Genomic DNA, 19,562 nt, shown 5'->3' on the forward strand with positions numbered 1-19,562 from the left:
TGAGCATCCTTTCATATGTCTATTAGTCATCTGTATGTCCTCTTTGGAAAAATGTCTATTCAAGTCCTTTGCCATTTTTTTTTTTTTTTGGTGTTGAGTTTTATAAGTTCTTTATAAATTTTGGATATTAACCCTTTATCAGATGTATCATTGGCAAATATGTTCTCTCATTCAGTGGTTTGTCTTTTCATTCTGTTGTTTTCCTTTGCTGTGCAAAAACTTTAGTTTGAAGTAGTTCCATTTGTTTATTTTTCTTTTGTTTCCCTTGCCTGAGGAGATACAGTGGGGCCTTGACTTACGAGTGTCCCGACTAACGAGTTTTTTGAGATACCAGCTGTCTCTCAGCCTATTTTTTGCATTGAGTTGCTAGAGTAATTTGAGTTAACGAGCTTCTTAACGAGCTCCTTAACGAGCTCGGTCTCAGAACGAATTAAACTCGTAAGTCAGGGCCCCACTGTATATCAGAAAAAAAATACTGCTGTGAGAAATGCCTGAGATTTTACTGCCTATGTTTTCTTCCAGTATTTTTATGGCTTCCAGTCCAGCATTTAAGTCATTAATCCATTTAGAGTTTATTCTTGTGAGAGGTATAAGAAGATGGTCTACTTTCATTTTTTTTTGCATGTATTTGTCCTATTTTCCCAACACCATTTATTGAAAAGTCTATCTTTAGTCCCTTGTATGTTTTGCCTCCTTTTTCAAGTATCAATTGACTATAAAGGCATGGATTTATTTCTGGGGTCTTTATTCTGTTCTATTGATCTATATGTCGGTTTTATGCCAGTACCATGCTGTTTTGATGACTATGGCCTTGTAGTATAGTTTGATGTCAGGTAGGGTGATTCCTCCAACTTTGTTCTTCTTTATCAAGATCGCTGTTGCTATTCAGGGTCTTTTGTGGTTCCACACAAATTTTTAATAATATATTTTTATTGATTTCAGAGAGGAAGGGAGAGGGAGAGAGAGAGATAGAAACATCAATTATGAGAGAAAATCATTGATCAGCTGCCTCCTACACACCCCTTACAGGGCATGTGCCCTGATTGGAATCGAACTGTGACCTCCTGGTTCATAGGTCGACGGTCAACCACCAAGCCACAATGGCCAGAAAGTTCCATACAAATTTTTGAAGCATTTATTCTAGTTCTGTGAAATACTCCATTGGTATCTGTGAAATGCATTTGTAGGTGCCTATACCTGTATATGAGGATTTATGGTACCAAGAATTAACCAGTCAGCCCTGTCTGGTGTGGCTCAGCTGTTAAAGCATCGGGCTACATACTGGAGGGTCCCGGGTTCCATTCCCAGTCAAGTTCACCTACGTGGGTTGTAGGTTTGGTCCTTGGCTCTGGTTAGGCAGACAACCAATCAATGTGTCTCTCTCACATTAATATTTCTCTCTCTCTTTCCACCTCTTTCCCACCTTTTCACTTCCTCTAAAAAAAAGTCAATGGGGAAAAAAAGAATTGACTTGTCAGATGCAACCTTATTTTGCCACATGACCAATAAGATGCAACTCTAGCGCCGGTTTGGCTCAGTGGACAGAGTGTTGGCCTGCAGACCAAAAGGTCCTGGGTTCGATTCCGGTCAGGGGCAGGCTCTTCCCTGACTTGGATCCTGGCCAGGGCTTGTGCAGGAGGCAACCAATTGATTGTTTTTCTCACATTGATGTTTCTCTTTGTCTTTCCCTCTCCCACTTTCCCTAAAAAAAAATCAATGGAAAGATATCCTCTGGTGAGGATTAACAACAACAAAAAAGATGCAACTCTATTAAATGACCTATATATTTATGGTTCAAGTCATGGCATTCACACCAGTTGGTTGTTGTCGTTTTTAAAAAAAATTTAACAATCTGCCCTAACCGGTTTGGCTCAGTGGATAGAGCGTCAGCATGCGGACTGAAAGGTCCCAGGTTCTATTCCTGTCAAGGGCACGTACCTTGGTTGCCGGCCCATCCCCAGTGGGGGGTGTGCAGGAGGCAGCTGATCGATGTTTCTCTCTCATCGATGTTTCTAACTCTCTATCCCTCACCCTTCTTCTCTGTAAAAAATCAATAAAATATATTAAAAAATTTAACAATCTAAGAGGTCAGTGCCCCTGACTAAATAGTCGGGTATTGATGTTTTAAAAAGTCTTTAAGCACACCAGTTGAAAATTGCTGCCTCAAAGTAATTCCTAGGCCTCTTAGCACCAGGCCTTATTCCTATAACCTACATACTGTTGGAGCTGTGGCTACTGGTAATAATTCTTTTTACAAAAAAATGTTTTTATTGTTTTTTTAGAGATGGAAACATCCATGAGAGAGAAACATTGATCAGCTGCTTCCTGTATGCCCCTTGCTGGGATTGAGCCTGCAACCTGGGCATGTGCCCTGACCAGGAATCTAAGGGAGACCTCTTGGTTCATAGGTCAACACTCAACCACTGAGCCACACTGGCTGGGCTACTGGTAATAATTTTTGCTTTGAGTCATACTAGTTCAGGAATTGGACTTACAGGTTGGGCTTATCCTTAGATATAGGAGCTTAGAATCACAATGGCAGGGTTGGGGGGTGCTGATGAGGCATGGTAAATAAGATAATGCAAAAGAAGTGAGATAATAGAAATTAACGTAGGACCAAGACGACAATGCTGTAGGGATTTATATGAATGAGATCAGGGCTTAGGAATGATGGCCAGTGGACCAAACAGCCAGTTGCCTGTTTTTCTAAATAATTTTTATTGGAACACTGCCATCCTCATTCATCTACATATTTTCTGTGGCTCCTTTTTGTGTTAAAACAACAGAGTTCAGTAGTTGTCATAGACTTTAAGGCCCAAAGAGCCAAAAATATTTCCTATCTAGTCTTTTACAGAAAAAAATAAATGCTGACCCTTGCCAAACATGCTAAGGATTTCTGTTCCTAGTATGAATTAACATACTACAAACTTCAAAGAGTGACAAGACAATTTTCTTTGATAGAATGGCTAAATAAACTGTGGTATATTCAAACAATAAAATGTTATACAGCATTGAAAAATGAATTCCAACTACATGCATAAATCACAGAAATAATGTAACATGGAAAAAGCAAATCACAGAAGAATACATATGATTTTTAAAAAAATATTTTTTGATTTCAGAGAGGGAGAGAGAAATAGAAACATCAGTGACGAGAGAGAATCATTGTTAGGCTGCCTCCTGCATGCACCACATCAAGAATCGAGCCTGCAACTCAGGCATGTACCCTTGACCAGAATCGAACCTGGGATCCTTCAGTCCACAGGCTGAAGCTCTATCCACTTAGCCAAACCAGTCAGGACAGAATACATATGATTTGATAACTTTATTGTAAAGCTCAAAAGTAAGGAAAATTTATGAATACACATGGTAAAACTATTAAAATTTATAAGGGAATAATAAACACAAAATTCAGGATAGGGGATTGGTATGGGAAGCAAGGGGGAAGAATTTAAGTGGATTCAAAAGCATTGGTAGTGTTCTAGTTCTTAAGCTGATGACAGGTTCATGGAGGTTTGTTTTATTATTATGCTCCATAAATCACATGTCACAAATATTCCTTTGTATGTATTAAAATTATATAATTAAAAGTTTTTAAAAGTCAAAGTTAAACTCTGGAGCATAGCAGTTTGGGAAAAGAATAGCTGTCAGGGATGACAATTGACAACTAAGACTGATTTTCAGAGCATTTAAGAATTTGTGGTGGGTTCCCTGAAATTACTTGGGGGCTGGAGGAAGCACTGTCCAGCCTGGTAGAAGAATAGACTTTCCTTGGGCAACAAGATAGGGGCTTAGAGTTGTAATTTGTATACTAATTATACAAATCTGAACTTATTTTATAATATCAAGATATGAGATCTGGAAACCTTTGGGTTACTTGAAAAAAGGAACAGTGTGTACAAAAACATGGAGGTCTGAGAAAAACGTGACCCATTTAAGCAAACGCATGTATTATCATGCTGTGTGAGAGAGAAACATCTATGTGAGAGAGACACATCGTTTGGGTAGGACCGGGAATCAAACCTGTGACCCTTCAGTCTGAGGGCTGGTGCTCTAACCACTGAGCAAAAGATCTTATATGCATGTATGCAGGACCTATGGACACAGACAATAGGGTGACAAGGGCCTGGGGTGGGGTGGGAACCAGGTGGAGGGGAGCTATGAGGGGAAAAAAGAGAGACATCTGTAATAATCTCAACAATAAAGATTTTAAAAAATTAATGTTTTTATTGATTTTTTTTAGAGAGAGGGGAAGAGAGAGAGAAAGAGAGAGAGAGAGAGAGAAACATCGATGTGAAAGAGAAACATCCATCAGTTACTTCCTGCACACACCTGACCAGGGATCGAACCTGCAATCTGGATATGTACCCTGACCTGTAATTGAAACAGCGACCTTTTGGTGCATGGGACAATGCTCAACCACATTTGGTAGAGCCTCCTGTCACTTTTTTAAAAATTCTAATCATCAAACTTGGTTGTGGTTTCTTTTTACTCTTTCCTTACTTTTGGTAGACTGACTGAATTTTTTTTATTTCCCTTTTTTTCAACTATTAATGGAAGTTCTACACACTATTTACAGTTTATTGATGGTTATCTTTCAGTTTAGTTTACTTATACAAATGACACACATATATATTCTTGTAAAAAAACTAACCATATTGAAGATTACAGGATAAAACGTGGAAGTGTTCCTTCACTGTTACGTTTGGTGCATTGCCTTCCACAGTATATATGTACATATATATTTGTATATCTATATAATAAAAGCCTAAGCGACTGTTATGGCGGAATAACTAGAACGACCAGTTGCTATGATGCACACTGACCACCAGGGGCCAGATGCTCAACGCAGGTGCTTCCCCCTGGTGGTCAGTGCGCTCCCACTGGGAAAGTGCCGCTCAGCCAGAAGCCAGGCTCACAGGTGGCGAGTGCAGCGGTGGTGGGGGGAGCCTCTCCTGCCTCTGTGGCAGTGCTAAGGAGCAGCGAGCCGATCAGTAAGGACCAGTCAGCAGGCGGGCAGTAAGGAGCGAGGGGTCCTGGACTGCGAGAGGGATGTCCGACTGTGGGGAGAGGGCCTAAGCTGGCAGTCAGACATCCCCCAATGGGTCCCAGACTGCGAGAGTGTGCAGGCTGGCCTGAGGGACACCCTCTCAGTGCACAAATTTCATGCACTGGGTCTCTAGTATACTATTAGGAAGCTTTGGTATTTTTTAAAATATATTTTTATTGATTTCAGAAAGGAAGGGAGAGGGAGAGAGAGATAGAAACATCAACGATGAGAGGGAATCATTGATCAGCTGCCTCCTGTATGCCCTCTACTGAGCCTGCAACCTGGGAATGTGCCCTGACTGGGAATCAAACCATGACCTCCTGGTTGATAGATCAATGCTCAACCACTAAGCTACACCAGCTGGGCAACTTTGGTATTTTTAAATGGTATCATTACTGTACATATAACTCCATAATTTGCTTTTTGTTTTCTACTTCAGAACCTTTTTTTTATTGTTGAGAGTATTGCAGATTTCCCCCATTTCCCATCTCTATAACCCCCTTTACCCAACCCTTCCCAGGCCTTTATCACACTACTAGAGGCCCGGTGCATGGAATTCATGCACTTGGGGGGTTCCTCAGCCTGGCCTGCACCTTCTCGCAGTCTGGGAGCCCATGGGGAGCGGGCCTAAGCTGGCAATCGGACATCCTTAGTGCTGCCATGGAGGTGGGAGAGGCTTCCACCACCGCCGCTGCACTCGCCAGCCGTGAGCCCGGCTTCTGGCTGAACAGCACTCCCCCTGTGGGAGCGCACTGACCACCAGGGGGCAGCTTCTGCATTGAGCATCTGCCCCTAGTGGTCAGTGCGCGTCATAGCGACTGGTCTTTCTGCTGTTCGGCTGATTTGCATATTAGCCTTCTATTATATAGGATTGTCTGTGTCCAAGGACTATGCATATATGCATATATGTTCTTTGGTTAATCTCTTCCCATACCCCCACCGCCTCCCCTCTGAGATCTGTTAGTCTGTTCCATGAATCCATGTCTCTGGACATATTTTGTTTTGCAGTTTATTTTTTAAATATATTTTTATTGATTTCAGAGATGAAGGAAGAGGGAGAGAGAGATAGAAATATCAATGATGAGAGAGTATCATTGATCGACTACCTCCTGCATACTCCCTACTGTGGATTGAGTCCACAACCCAGGCATGTGCCCTTGTCTGATATCGAACACAGGACCCTTCAGTCCACAGGCTGACACTCTATCCACTGAGCCAAAACAGCTGGGCGGCAGTTTATTTTATTCATCAGATTCCATATACAAGTGAGATTATGTGATATTTGTTTTTCTCTGACTGGCTTATTTCCCTTAGCATAATAACCTCCAGGTCCATCCATGGTGTTGCAAAGGGTAAGAGAGCCTTCTTTTTTAAAGCCACATAGTATTTGTTTTTAGTGTTATACAGTTATTTTAAAATTTTACTTATCTTTACTGTTGAGGGTATTAAAAACGTCCTCCATTGCCTTCCTCCACCCCATTCCTGCCCTATCCCAGGCCTTCACCACACTATTGTCTGTGTCCATGGATTATGTATATATGCATATAAGTTATTTGGCTATTCTCTGCCCACTCCTCCCCACTCCCTTCCCTCTGAGATCTGTCAGTCTGTGCTACACTTCCATGCCTCTGGGCATATTTTGTTTGGCAGTTTATTTTGTTCATTAGATTCCACATTTAAGTGAGATCATGTGATGCTTGTCTTTCTCTGACTGGCTTATTTCATTTAGCCATAATACTCTCCAGGGCCCTTCACATCTCAAAGGATAAGAGGTCCTTCTTTTTTACAGCTGCATAGTATTCCTTTGTGTAAATGTACCACAGCTTTTTTATCCACTCATTTACTGATGCGCACTTGGACTGTTTCCAGATCTTAGCTATTGTAAATAGTGTTGCTATGAACATTGGGGTTCAAATATTCTTTCTGATTGGTGTTTCAGGATTTTTATGATATACTAGAGGCCCAGTGCACGAATTCGTGCATGTGTGGGGTCCCTTGGCCTGGCTACGATCAGGGTCAATCTGGGCCACAGGAGGTTGGCTGGCTGAGGGGCAGGGGCCACGGGGGGTTGGCCAGCCAGGGGGAGGGACCACAGGAGGTTGGCCAGCTGCAGGAGGTTGGCTGTGAGAGTGAACTGACCACCAGGGGCAGCTCCTGTGTTGAGTATCTGCCCCCTGGTGGTCAGTGTGCGTCATAGCGACCAGTTGAACGGTTGACCAGTTGTTCATTTGCTTATGCTTTTTTATATATATAGATTCCCAGAAGTGGGATTGGTAGGTCATAAGGCAGTTCCATTTTTAATTTTTTTGAGGGAACTCCATGCTGTTTTTCACAGCGGCTGCACCCGTTTGCATTCCCACCAACAGTGTACTAGGGTTCCTTTTCTCTACATCCTCACTGAAAGCTCTTGGGTTCAATGCATGTACCTGGATTTTGGGTTTGCATGTGGTGCATGAGAGAGACACAGTCAATGTGTCTTTCTCACATCAATATTTATCTCTCTCACACCCCTTCCTTCCCTCCCTTTCATTCTCTCTGAAGAGCAATGGAAAAAATATCCTTAGGTGAGGATTAAATAAATAAATAAATAAATAAATAAATAAACAAATAAAATACTGCTATGTGAGATGTCTGAGATTTTACTGCCTATTTTATTTTAGGATTTTTGTGGTTTCATGACTTATATTTAAGTCTTTTATCCATTTTGAGTTTATTCTTGTGTATGGTGTAAGTTGGTATTCTAGTTTCATTTTTTTTGCACACTCCTTTCCAGTTTTCCCAAGACAATTTATTGCAGAGACTGTCTTAACTCCGTTGTATGTTCTTGCCTTCTTTGTCAAATATTAATTGGCCATAATGGTGTGGGTTGATTTCTGGGCTCTCTATTCTGTTCTATTGATGTATACATCTGTTTTTGTGCCAGTACCAAGCTGTTTTGATTACAATGGCTTTGTAGTGTAGTTTAATATCCGGTATTATGATCCCTCCAATTTTGTTCTTCTATATCAATATTTCTGAGGCTATTCAGGGTCTTTTTTGGTTCCAAATAAAGTTTTGGAATATTTGTTTTAGTTCTGTGAAATATGCTGTCAGTATTTTATTTTATTATTATTTTTTAAAATATATTTTATTGATTTTTTACAGAGAGGAAGGGAGAGAGATAGAGAGTTAGAAACATCGATGAGAGAGAAACATCGATCAGCCGCCTCCTGCACATCTCCTACTGGGGATGTGCCCGCAACCCAGGTACATGCCCTTGACCGGAATGGAACCTGGGACCTTTCAGTCAGCAGGCTGACGCTCTATCCACTGAGCCAAACCGGTTTTGGCAACTGTCAGTATTTTAATAGGGATTGTGTTGATTCTATAATTTGCTTTGGGTATTATGGACATTTATTTTTAAGTATATTTTATTGATCTTTTACAGAGAGGAAGGAAGAGGGATAGAGAGTTAGAAACATTGATGAGAGAGAAGCATCGATCAGCTGCCTCCTGCACACCCCCTACTGGGGATGTGCCTGCAACCAAAGTACATGCCCTTGACCGGAATCAAACCTGGGACTCTTCAGTCCCCAGGCTGATGCACTATCCAGTGAGCCAAACCAGCTAGGGCTATTATGGACATTTTAATGATATTAATTCTTCGTATCCAGGAACATAGTTTATACTTCCACTTGTTTGTATATTCTTCTATTTATTTTTCTAATGTCCTATAGTTTTCAGAATATAGGTCTTTTACCTCCTTGATTAGGTTTATTCCTAGGTATCTTATTTTTTGTTGCAATGGTAAGTAGGTAGTTTTCTTAATTTCTTTTTCTGATAGTTCATTATTGGTGCATAGAAATGTTATCAATTTTTGAATATTAATTTTGTATCCTGCTACTTTGCCAAATTTGTTTATTAGACCTAGTACCATTTTTGGTGGAGTCTTTAGGGTTTTCTATGTACAATATCATGTCATCTATAAATGATGACAGTTTTACTTCCTTCTTGCCAATTGGATGCTTTTTATTTCTTCTTCTTGTCTGATTGCTGTGGCTAGGACTTGCAGTGCCATGTTGAATAAGAGTGGTGAATGCAGACATCCCTGTCATGTTCCTGATCTTAAGGGGAACACTTTTAGTTTTTGCCCATTGAGTATGATGTTGGCTGTAGGTTTGTCATATATGGCCTTTATTATGTTGAGGTCTGATCCTTATTCCCACTTTTATCATAATTGGGTGCTGGATTTTGTTGAATGCTTTTTCTGTGTCTGTTTATAGGATCATGTGATTTTTAGTCTTCATTTTGTTTATGTGATGTATCACATTTTTTGTTTTGTGAATATTGTACCAGCCTTACATCCCTAGAATAAATCCCATTTGGTCGTGGTATATGATCTTTTTAATGTATTGCTGGATCAGATTTGCTAATATTTTGTTGAGTATTTTAGTACCTATGTTCATCAGGGATATTGGCCTATAATTTTCTTTTGTTGTAGTTTATCTAGTTTTGAAATTAGCATAATGCTGGCCTCATGGGAAGAGCTTGAAAGTGTTCCTTCTTGAATTTTTTTTTTTTGATAGTTTGAGGAGTGTAGGTGGTAGTTCTTTGAATGTTTGGTAAAACTCACCTGTGAAGCCACCAGATCTAGGACTTTTGTTTGCTAGAAGATTTTTATTTTTTATTTTTTTAGACTACTGCTTCAATTTAATTAGTTATCAGTCTATTCAGTTTTCTTATTCTTCTTAATTGAGTTTTAGAAGATTGTATGTTTCTAGGAATTTGTCCATTTTGCCCAGGTTGTCCAATTTGTTGGCCTATTGCTTTTAATGATATTCTTTTACAATACTTTGTATTTCTGTGATGTCAGTTATTACTTTGCCTCTTTCATTTCTGATTTATTTATTTGGGTCCTCCGTCTTTTTTTCTTGATGAATCTGGCTAAAGGTTTATTAATCTTGTTTATCTTTTCAAAGAACCAGCTCTTGGTTTCGTTGATCTTTTGTATTATTATTATTTTTTTAGTTTCTATATCATTTGTTTCCACTCTGATCTTTATTATTTCATTCCTTCTACTTTGGGCTTACAATTTTCTTTTAAAACTTAATGTACTTTGAAAAAAGCCCATAATATACATTAGAGATCTTTCTATGATAGTACATAGAGATCTATATCATTCTGTTTAAGGGATGCATACTATTTTGTAGTAAACATATTCTACATTTTTTAAACCACTCCCATATCTATATATCTATATATATAAAAAGCCAGCGACCATAGTGCCGTAATGGGATGACCAGTTGCTATGATGCCCACTGTGGCCAGCGAACCAGCCCGATCATGGGGTGGGGCCAGCTGGCCAACCTCCCAAAGCCCCTCTCCCCAGCCGGCCCCACCCCCTATGGGCCCCCACCACCCTGATCAGCCTGCAGCCCCTCCCCCTGGCCAGCCCTGCCTCTGATTGCCTTCCCCACCCCAAAAGGGGATGGGGCCAGCCAGCCAACCTCCTGCAGCCCCTCCCCCACCTAGACCCACCCCAGATCAGCCCCCCCACCCCAATCAGGGGCAGGGCTGGCTGGCCAACCACCCATGGCTCCTCCCCCAGGCCGCTGGCCCCCGGACAGCAACCCCCACCCCATTCGGGGCAGGGCCAGCTGGCCAACGGCCCACAGCCCCACCCCCAATTGGTCCCCCAAATGCAATCAGGGGCAGGGCCCACTGGCCAATCACCCACTGCCCCTCCTCCCAGCCAGCCTGGCCCTGATTGGGCCCCAATCAAGACAGGCTGGCCAGCCAATATCCCACCATCTCCTCCTCCCTACAGGCCCAGCCCAATCTGCCCTGATTGGGGCCGGGCCGGCCGGACCCCACCTGTGCATGAATTCGTGCACTGGGCCTCTAGTATATAAATAAAATAGAAACATGTAAATTGACCATCCCTCTGCTATACTCACCAGCCAATCAAGAGTGAGTATGCAAATTAACCCAACAAAGATGGCGGGTTAATTTACATATGCAGGCGCGGAGCAGCTGGGGGCAGGGTGGCTGCTTGCATGCACACCGCCGCCAAGCAGCCTGGGTCCCAGGGATGGGCGTCCTCGGGATTCAGGCCGCTCTGAGCCTGTAGGCCCACACATAGGCCTGGAGTGGCCGGGGGCGGGGCAGGAATGCCCTCCATGTCACTATGGCAGGCCTGTGGTTAGTGTGCACGTGCAGAGCAGCCAGGGGGCGGGGCGGGGTGGGACAGCGAATAAACCAAGAGTGCGGGGAGCTCCAGGAATGCTGGGAATCGTAGTTCTGGTGGCAGACGCATTGTGGGATCTCCTAGACACTAGAGCAGGGGTGGGCAAACTTTTTGACTCGAGGGCCACAATGGATTCTTAAACTGGACTGGAGGGCCGGAACAAAAGCATGGATGGAGTGTTTGTGTGAACTAATATAAATTCAAAGTAAACATCATTACATAAAAGGGTACGGTCTTTTTTTTTTTTAGTTTTATTCATTTCAAACGGGCCGGATCCGGCCCGCAGGCCGTAGTTTGCCCACGGCTGCACTAGAGCAAAGTGAGCCTGGAGCCAGTTACTGTTGCGGGTGGGGGATGGAGGAAAAGCAAATGTGACAGACATAAGTGAAGTCAGAATGTCGAGGAAAAATTAAAAGGAAGATATCCTGCAACTTCTAGGAAATCTCCACCAATGGAGCAAAGAATATAAAAAAGACTACTATTCTGTGAGCATCAAACCAGACTGGGTTGGGGTCTCAGACAATTTGCTCACATGATTGCAAATACAGACAGAAACTCCCAGATTGGAGAGGGCTCCCCTGAGGGCTCCCAGATTGGAGAGGGTGCAGGTTGGGCTGAGGGACCCAACCCCCATGCACAAATCTTCATGCACCGGGCCCCTAGTCTATATATATAAAAGACTAATATGCAAAGTGTCCCCTCGGGAGTTCGGGAGACTGGGAGTTTGATCTCTCGCTATGATGTGCGTTGACCACCAGGGGGCGGTACGGAACAAAGGAAGGCCCCAGCGGGCAGCCAGAAGGCTCAGATCTGCCCTGATCACTGGCCAGGCCTAGGGATCCTACCCGTGTATGAATTTTGTGCACTGGGCCTCTAGTTTTTGTATATTTGGTTATTTCCAAATTTTTTTGCTATGACAATTATGTAGCAGTAAATATCCTGTAACATAGATGTGTGTGAATGTGTAAAAGTAGTTTTGAGGATTTATTTGGAGAAGTAGTATTGTGTCAAGGGGAAGGTATATTTAAAATTTTGATAGATTGCCATATTACTCTTCAGAAATGTTGTGCATACACTCCCACTTTCAGAATGACTGCTGATTGCACCCACCATTAGCAACACTTAATACTACCAAACTTTAAAGTGGTTTTTTTTTTTGCCAAAATATTACACAAATTCATTCTCACTATAAAACAACCACAGGAAAGCAAAAGCAGAAGTGCCCTCTTGACCACCATTACCTAATAACAATCTCTCTTGGGAAATTTATTTCCACCTTGCTATTAATTTTCTATTGATGGTTTCATTATGCTTTATCTTCTTAGGAATAACTTCTTAATAATTAACTCAAGCTTCCTAGACATATTCTTAAAAATTATTTGAACTTAACTCTAAGTTTTTTGGGTTTTTTTGTTCTTTTTTTGTTTTTAAATTTTATTTTACGTGCTATGTGGGGGACATGCTATGTGAGGGATGTGCTATGTGAGGGATGTGCTGCGTTGGGGGAGGGAATGTGCTCTTAACTATAAGTTTTATTAGTTCATTGACTCACCATTATCTTCTAAAATGGCCTCATCATCATTCTCATCCTCTGATCCAGGTGACTGTGACATTGTCTATCTTTGGGACGCTATGTTAGAAAACAGAGAATTCACTTTTACAGTAGCCCTCTCCCATATCATTATGATGTCACAGATTCATTAACTCTGGTTTCTCAATCAATTTTATCCTATTTGTTTCATACCTTCAAGAAAATCCCGACAATTCTGGCCTGTTAATCACACCCTTCTCTGTTATCCCTTGTGGTTAAGGCTCTATTTTTATATTTTTCTTCTTTCATTTAAAGCTAATTTGGGGAGAAAAGCACATTTGTTCAGACTAACATCTTAACTGGAAGTATAACATGTCCTTTTCAATATTATGATGGCTTAAGCCCCTGCTGGCTTAAATGCTAAGAAATAAAATAAAAAAGAAATAATCTCCCTTCAAAGTGTCCTCCAGCTAATTTTGAGGGTTTTCCAAAGTATAATCTTACTTGTGATCTGAATCAAGTCTCTCATTATCTTTTATTTTGGTCTTTTCATCAGGCTATAGTGCTGTGGCTGTTGAGGGTCCTCCTGTGGTGAGATAACTATGGCTCTAATATGTTTTTCTCTAAATTCTCCATATCACAGGTGAGTAAAGGCTAATAGCATATTAGTTACTTCTAATATGCGAATTCTACATTTTTGGGTATAATGAAAGGAAGTATAACATAAAGAGTAATTTAAGATTGCCCAAAGATGTGACATCACTTAGACTCTTGGCCAAAAGCAGGTAAAAAGTTCCTAAAGAATACCCTCCCTGAATTTTACCATCTCCAATGGGGGGTTAACTCACCGTCCCAGGAGAATCAGTAGGATTTGTTGTTGTCCTGTTCTGTATCTAGTCGAATCTGAAACCCGAGGGCTAAGAAGAGTTTTAGTTAACAGCAATCACCATAGCAACGTTTGTGACCTTTCTTCACCTGAAGTTCTACCCATGGATTCTACGTATATTTAATTATTTCAAGGATGATTGACAGCAGCTTTGACCAATCCCTTCAGGGGAAACCCCACTAGCCCAGCAGCGGCCTGGTTGGCATTAAAAGGAAAAAACAAAACAAACAAACAAAAAACCGCAAATGATCTGAAATAGATACATTTCCCCAAGTCTGGGTTATTCTGTACAAAGACTGGCCCAATTCTTACCTGACACCGCTGGGGACTCCCTCCTGCCTTTGTGATACCACACCAATGGGGAGGGGGCGGGGTTTCAGACTCCCCACCTAGTCTCCACAGAGGGGGGAGGGCAGAGGGAACTGGGGGATGGGGGTGCGGATGAGAGCCTGCCAAGGTTGGAGTCTAGGCTTCCCACTTGGCTATTCCTGGCGTGGGTGAAGCTGGGGCTACATTTTTTCCATTGTGGTTGATTACAGTAAATCAGTTATCTAAAAATTTCTGTCTTTCTAGGTTGCTCCTTTCCTGATCCTTTGTCTAGCGAGAGCAGAATTTTATGAGAGCTTTAGTTGTCTGTGCTGGTTAGTGTTTCACACATATCTTTTTCCACTATTGTGAATGGGATACATTTTTTTTCCTGTTTCTATTTCTGTTATTGCTAAAATAAAAGAAAGCTATTGGTATATAATAACAAAATGTTAATTGTAAAATCTAAGTGGTGGGTATATTGGTGTTCATGGTAAAATTCTTTAGACTTTTCTGTCTGAAAATTATTATAATAAAAGTTGGAAAATAATAAAACAAAAGGGAGCTCCTTTATAATACTTAAAAAAAAGAAAGCTATGGGATTTGGTATATTTATCTTACATCCAGCTTGTATCAGTTCAGACTCTTGTTTGCAGGTGACAGAAAACCAACTTGAATAAGCTTAAGAAGAAAATGGAGTTCATTCATTTTTTTTAACTGGGAAGGACAGGGCAAATCTCAGACAGGCCAGGATCCAGAGACTCAAATGGTATTAGCTCTCACGCATCTCTTCATTTCTATTCTCAGATTCTCTTTTTTGCATTGCCTCATTCTCTAAGATTCTTCCAAATAGTAGAGACAGGGCTACCAACTGTTCTTAGGATTCAAGATCCAAAGAAAAGAGAAAGCTACTTCTTTACCTCTGATTTGGAATATTCTAAGAAAGATCTTATATCTCTGGCCTGGGTCACATGCCTTCCCCTTGGAGCTGCCACTGTGTCCAGCAGAATTTGATTTTATGGGTAACTCATCCAGGGTTAGGGGCCCAGCCAGGCACGTGTGTATACAAGGAATGGAGTAGGGCAATCTCATAGGCCATCCTACCAGGACAGTGAGTAAGGAGTAGACCTCCAAAGGAAGAAGAGTGCTATTATCAGAAGCAGGGAGAAAGAAATGCTGGGCAAACCAAAACAGTAGATGTCCACTACATAGACTTCTCAGTTTTAATAGTTTTTACATTGCATTTCTTGGATTCTCAATGCATATAATCATACCATCTGCAAACAATTATCCCTTTTCCCCTTCTTTTTGTCTTTCTTCCTTTTAGATTTATACAGCTTATTTCATTTTCTTGGTTCATTATATTTTAGAACCTTCAGAACACTATGGAGGACATCCGTGTCTTATTTGTGAATTTCATGGGAAGCGACTTGATTATGATGCTTGCTCATGGCTTTTTGATACTCTTTAGAAAGTCCTCTTCTTTTTTTTTTTTTTTTTTTTTTTGCTTGTGCCTGGTGCGGCACCTGGACAGGCAAGGCCGCCCGCCCCCCGGGCCGCCAAGGGCTACTCTACCCCTGGGTTCTGGCCGCTGGGAGCAGAGGAGAGAAAGTCCTCTTTTATTCCATTGAGTTTTTATAAGGAATGGCTGCTGGTTTTATTAACTAATGATTTTTTTATTGAGGTAACATTAGTTAATAACAAATTTCAGGTATACCACATTATAACTCAGTACCTATATGCTCTATTGTTTGCTTACCAACAAAAATCTATCCATTAATATAAATTTGATCCCCTTTATACATTTCACTCTCCCCCCTTCCCTCTGGTAACCACCATTCTGTTTGTATCTATGAGCTTGTTTTTGTTTTGTTACATTTGTTTATTTGTTACTTTTTTGTTTTATATTCTGGGTATGAGTGAAATCATATGGTTCTTGTCCTTTACCATATGACATTTCATAGTAAGCCTAGCAACGAGTCAAGAAAGCAATGCAGCAAACCATTGATAATAGCTAATTTCTGGGAGATGGTATTGGAGAAGGGCACATATATTTCTACATCTACATCTATATATGTATATGTATATCTATATGTATCGTCTCCTGTAGATTTGCCAAGAGAATTCCTTCTGGTAGATATGCTGATGGCCCAGGTTGGGTGAGTGGGGGTAGATTGTGGGGGCAGGAGAGGAAGGTTGGTAGAGTCCTTGTCCCTAGTTTCTGAGCACAACTCTTGGAGAGACCTGGTGGTGTTTAATGGTCTCTGAGCAGCCTATCAGTGGCATTTGCATTAAAGACCTTTCCTCTTGGTGCTGAGAATGGCTCTACTAGAAGTAAGGAGGGCCTAGTTTGTAAAGTCAGAGTTTTCTGGGCTGCTCTGTAATGTTGGCTGTGCAAGGGCTCAGGGAGGTCAGAGGCCTATTTCTTGGGGTGGTAGATAGCAGGGAGAAAAAGCTGCTTTTATTGGGGGCTCACTTAAGGAAAGTTTTTCTGAGCTTGAACCTGACCTCTCAGGCTTGTGTGGAATTGGGAGAAGCCCCAGAGTATGGAGGTCTTATCTCTGGACATTGTAATTGGCATTGACAGAGGCTATTGTTTACTATATATGGTTCTGTAGAATATTTGGCAACTTGCAGGGAGCAGGGGGAACAGTCTCTGTCTCCTTCATACCCACTTCAAAGTGAAACCTGTGTGTGTGTGTGTGTGTGTGTGTGTGTGTGTGTGTGTTTGTGTTGGAGGTAGGATTAAATCTAGTCTGTATTCTGCTAGTCAACAAGCCTTGATCGCTAATGACAGGATGCCACTGTCAGCAGAGGAAAGCTAGAATTTTTATACTTGGACTACCCAAAGGGGTGCTTTTTTCTAATTAATTCACCTCAAGGGGGCACTTTTTCTTTCACAATTTTTCTGCTCTAGGATGGTGCCTGCTAGTTGGTGCCTTGGCTCTCTCAGAAGAATTGCTATGCAAATACTAGATTTCTAAATCCAAATGGGCCTCTATTGGAAGTCCTGGGTGATCAGAAGCTATCACCAGAAGGAGCCCTTTTCTCTTGCCTCTCAGAGTGAGCCCTGGCCACTCTCCTTGCCTCAGGCAAATTGACATAAGCAAATACTTTGGTCAGATTAGATCAAGATGACGGCATAAATGCTTGTAACTTTGTTCCCATCTTCTCTTCCCCAAGTCCCTTAAAGCATCAGAGTGGAAAAAACAAAAAACAAAACAACAACAAAAAAACACACAAAAAAACAAGAATGGTTTTAAAGGAAAATGTACCATCAGTAGTTCAGAAATTGAGATGAATTCCTTGAGGATAGAAATCAGATATGATCATATTGATAAGAGAGGATGAGTAGTCAAGTCCAAGGCCTGCAGGAGAAAATTACTAGAGAAAATCAAATCTCAGAATGAATAAATACAAAGAGCGGGTGTAGTGGGAACCCCCCTCTGATCGATTGAAGAATTGGCCAGGAAGAAATACACTGGAGTCCTCCATTGCCACAGTAAAATTGTTTTGGCAATTTGCAGGAAGTAGGGGGAACAGTCTCTGTCTCCTTCATACCCACTTCAAAGTGAAGCTGACAAGTCAACACATGCAACCTACTTACACAAGGCCCTCCAGCTCAGGAGATGGGCCATCTAGGAACACATAACTGTAGAGTAAACTCAGGAAAAGCTATCTTTGCAGATGTGTTTGTCCCTTATTCACTAACATGCATAGACATCAAAGGATCAGCAGAAATATTTGGAGAAAATCTACAACATAAAAGAAAAGAACCAAAATGAATAAATAGAGTAATTGGCCCTGAGTTGGAAATAATACACAGAACAAAACTCTGATTTTTAGACTCTAATTTTTCTACGTATTCAGAGCACATTGCAGATATATTCAGAACCATTGTGAATTACTCAGGTAGGTTTTACAGCAAAATAAAAAAATGAATCTTGAAAAGAAGAACATGTAGAATATAAGAAATAGTGTGAGCAAAGAAACAGTAAAATTCTGAGTTGTCTAAATGCTAGCAAAAAAGAGCACCATTTGAATCAAACAAAGATAGAATTCAGAGCTAAAATATTAAAAGAGACAAAGGGATATTTAATATTGATAAAAGGTGCACTCAACTAAGAATATATGACAATCATGGACCTTTATGCACATAACAATATGAATTAGAGATATATAAAGCAAAGTCTATTAGAAATACAAGGAGACGAGGGTTGGGGGGCAGGAGGTAGGGCGGTAAGAGATCAACTAAAGGACTTGTATGCATGCATATAAGCATAACCAATGGACATAAGACACTGGGGGATAGGGGAGGCTAGGGGACTGTCTAGGGCGGGGGGATAAAATGGACACATATGTAATACCCTTTGTAATACATAAGCAATAAAAAAAAAAAGAAATACAAGGAGAGTAAAAATTTACAAGTAACCTATCATGGGAGAGGGAGAGTCCCCCCTCCTATTTCCCCTTTTCTCTTCCATCCTTCTCTCCTCCCTTTCCTTCCTTCTTCCCTACTTTCCTCCAAAAATATATTTTTAGCACCTAATATGTGCCACACATTGAGTTAGGTACTGTGAGCACAGTAACAAGCAAACCAACCTTGATGTCTGCAGCCTGAAGCTTATAGTCTAATCAGGGAGACAAATATTCAAATATTTATTTGAATACACAAAAATTACAACTGTAATGAGTGCTCTGTAGGAGTGGTCAAGAAAGGTTACCTGAGCAAATGAAACATCCCCAGCCCTGGCCAGTGTGATTAGAGTGTCGACCTATAAACCAGGAGGTCTCACTTCCGTTCCGGTCAGGGCACATGCTCAGGTTGCAGACTCAATCCCCAGTAGGGCACATGCAGGAGGCAGTCAATCAATAATTCTCTGTCATCATTGATATTTTTATCCCTCTCCCATCCTCTCTCTGAAATCAATTTTAAAAAAACATATTAAAAGAAGAGAGAATGATTAATTGTGTCAAGACCTGCTAACAGGTCAAATACATAGGGATGCAAACATGTCTATTACATTTAGCAACATGAGGCCATTTTTAACTTCCAATTATTTATTTCTGTATAACACACAATCCCAAAATTTAGTGACTTAAAACCATCGTCGTCGTCGTCGTCGTTGTCATCATCATCATCATCATCATCATCATCATGATGTCTCATGTTAATTTGGGTCAGAAATTCAGATAAGGAATATCAAGGACAGCTCATTTATGCTTCATGATGTCTGGGCCCTCAGTTGGGGTGACCTGAATGCCTAGGAACTAGAATAGTTGGGCATCTTTCTCTCTAGATAGTATCTCCACCTGGCTAGCTTGGGTCTTCTCACAGAAAGGTAGACTTTGGGTAAGCAGACTTGTTACATGGCATCTCAAGAGTCCAAGAGTGAGTGTTCCAAGAGGCCCAGGTGGAAGCTGCAAGGCACTAAAACCAGCCCAGTTTCAAGGAGAGGGGAATTAAACTTCACCTCTTGAGAGACATATAGATAGAGAAGGGGAGGGTTGGGGAGGGGTCAGGGGGGAGAGAGAGAGAAAGAGAGGAGAGAGAACTAAGTTA

General features: G+C 41.2%; 1 protein-coding gene across 2 annotated transcripts in view; it reads left to right on the forward strand.

The window, feature by feature from the left end:
* Window positions 1-19,562, forward strand: part of MCTS1 (MCTS1 re-initiation and release factor) — a 66,648-nt gene that overhangs the window by 10,681 nt on the left and 36,405 nt on the right. Inside the window, exons 2-3 of one of the 2 annotated variants that reach the window (XM_081081182.1) lie at window positions 13,364-13,450; window positions 14,267-14,334. The gene's annotated coding sequence lies outside the window, so the exon portion shown is untranslated. The remainder of the gene's footprint in view (window positions 1-13,363; window positions 13,451-14,266; window positions 14,335-19,562) is intronic. The other variant, XM_081081181.1, reaches the window with a different exon arrangement.

Source organism: Myotis nattereri (assembly GCF_964212035.1).
Source record: "Myotis nattereri genome assembly, chromosome: X".
NCBI lineage: Eukaryota > Metazoa > Chordata > Mammalia > Chiroptera > Vespertilionidae > Myotis > Myotis nattereri.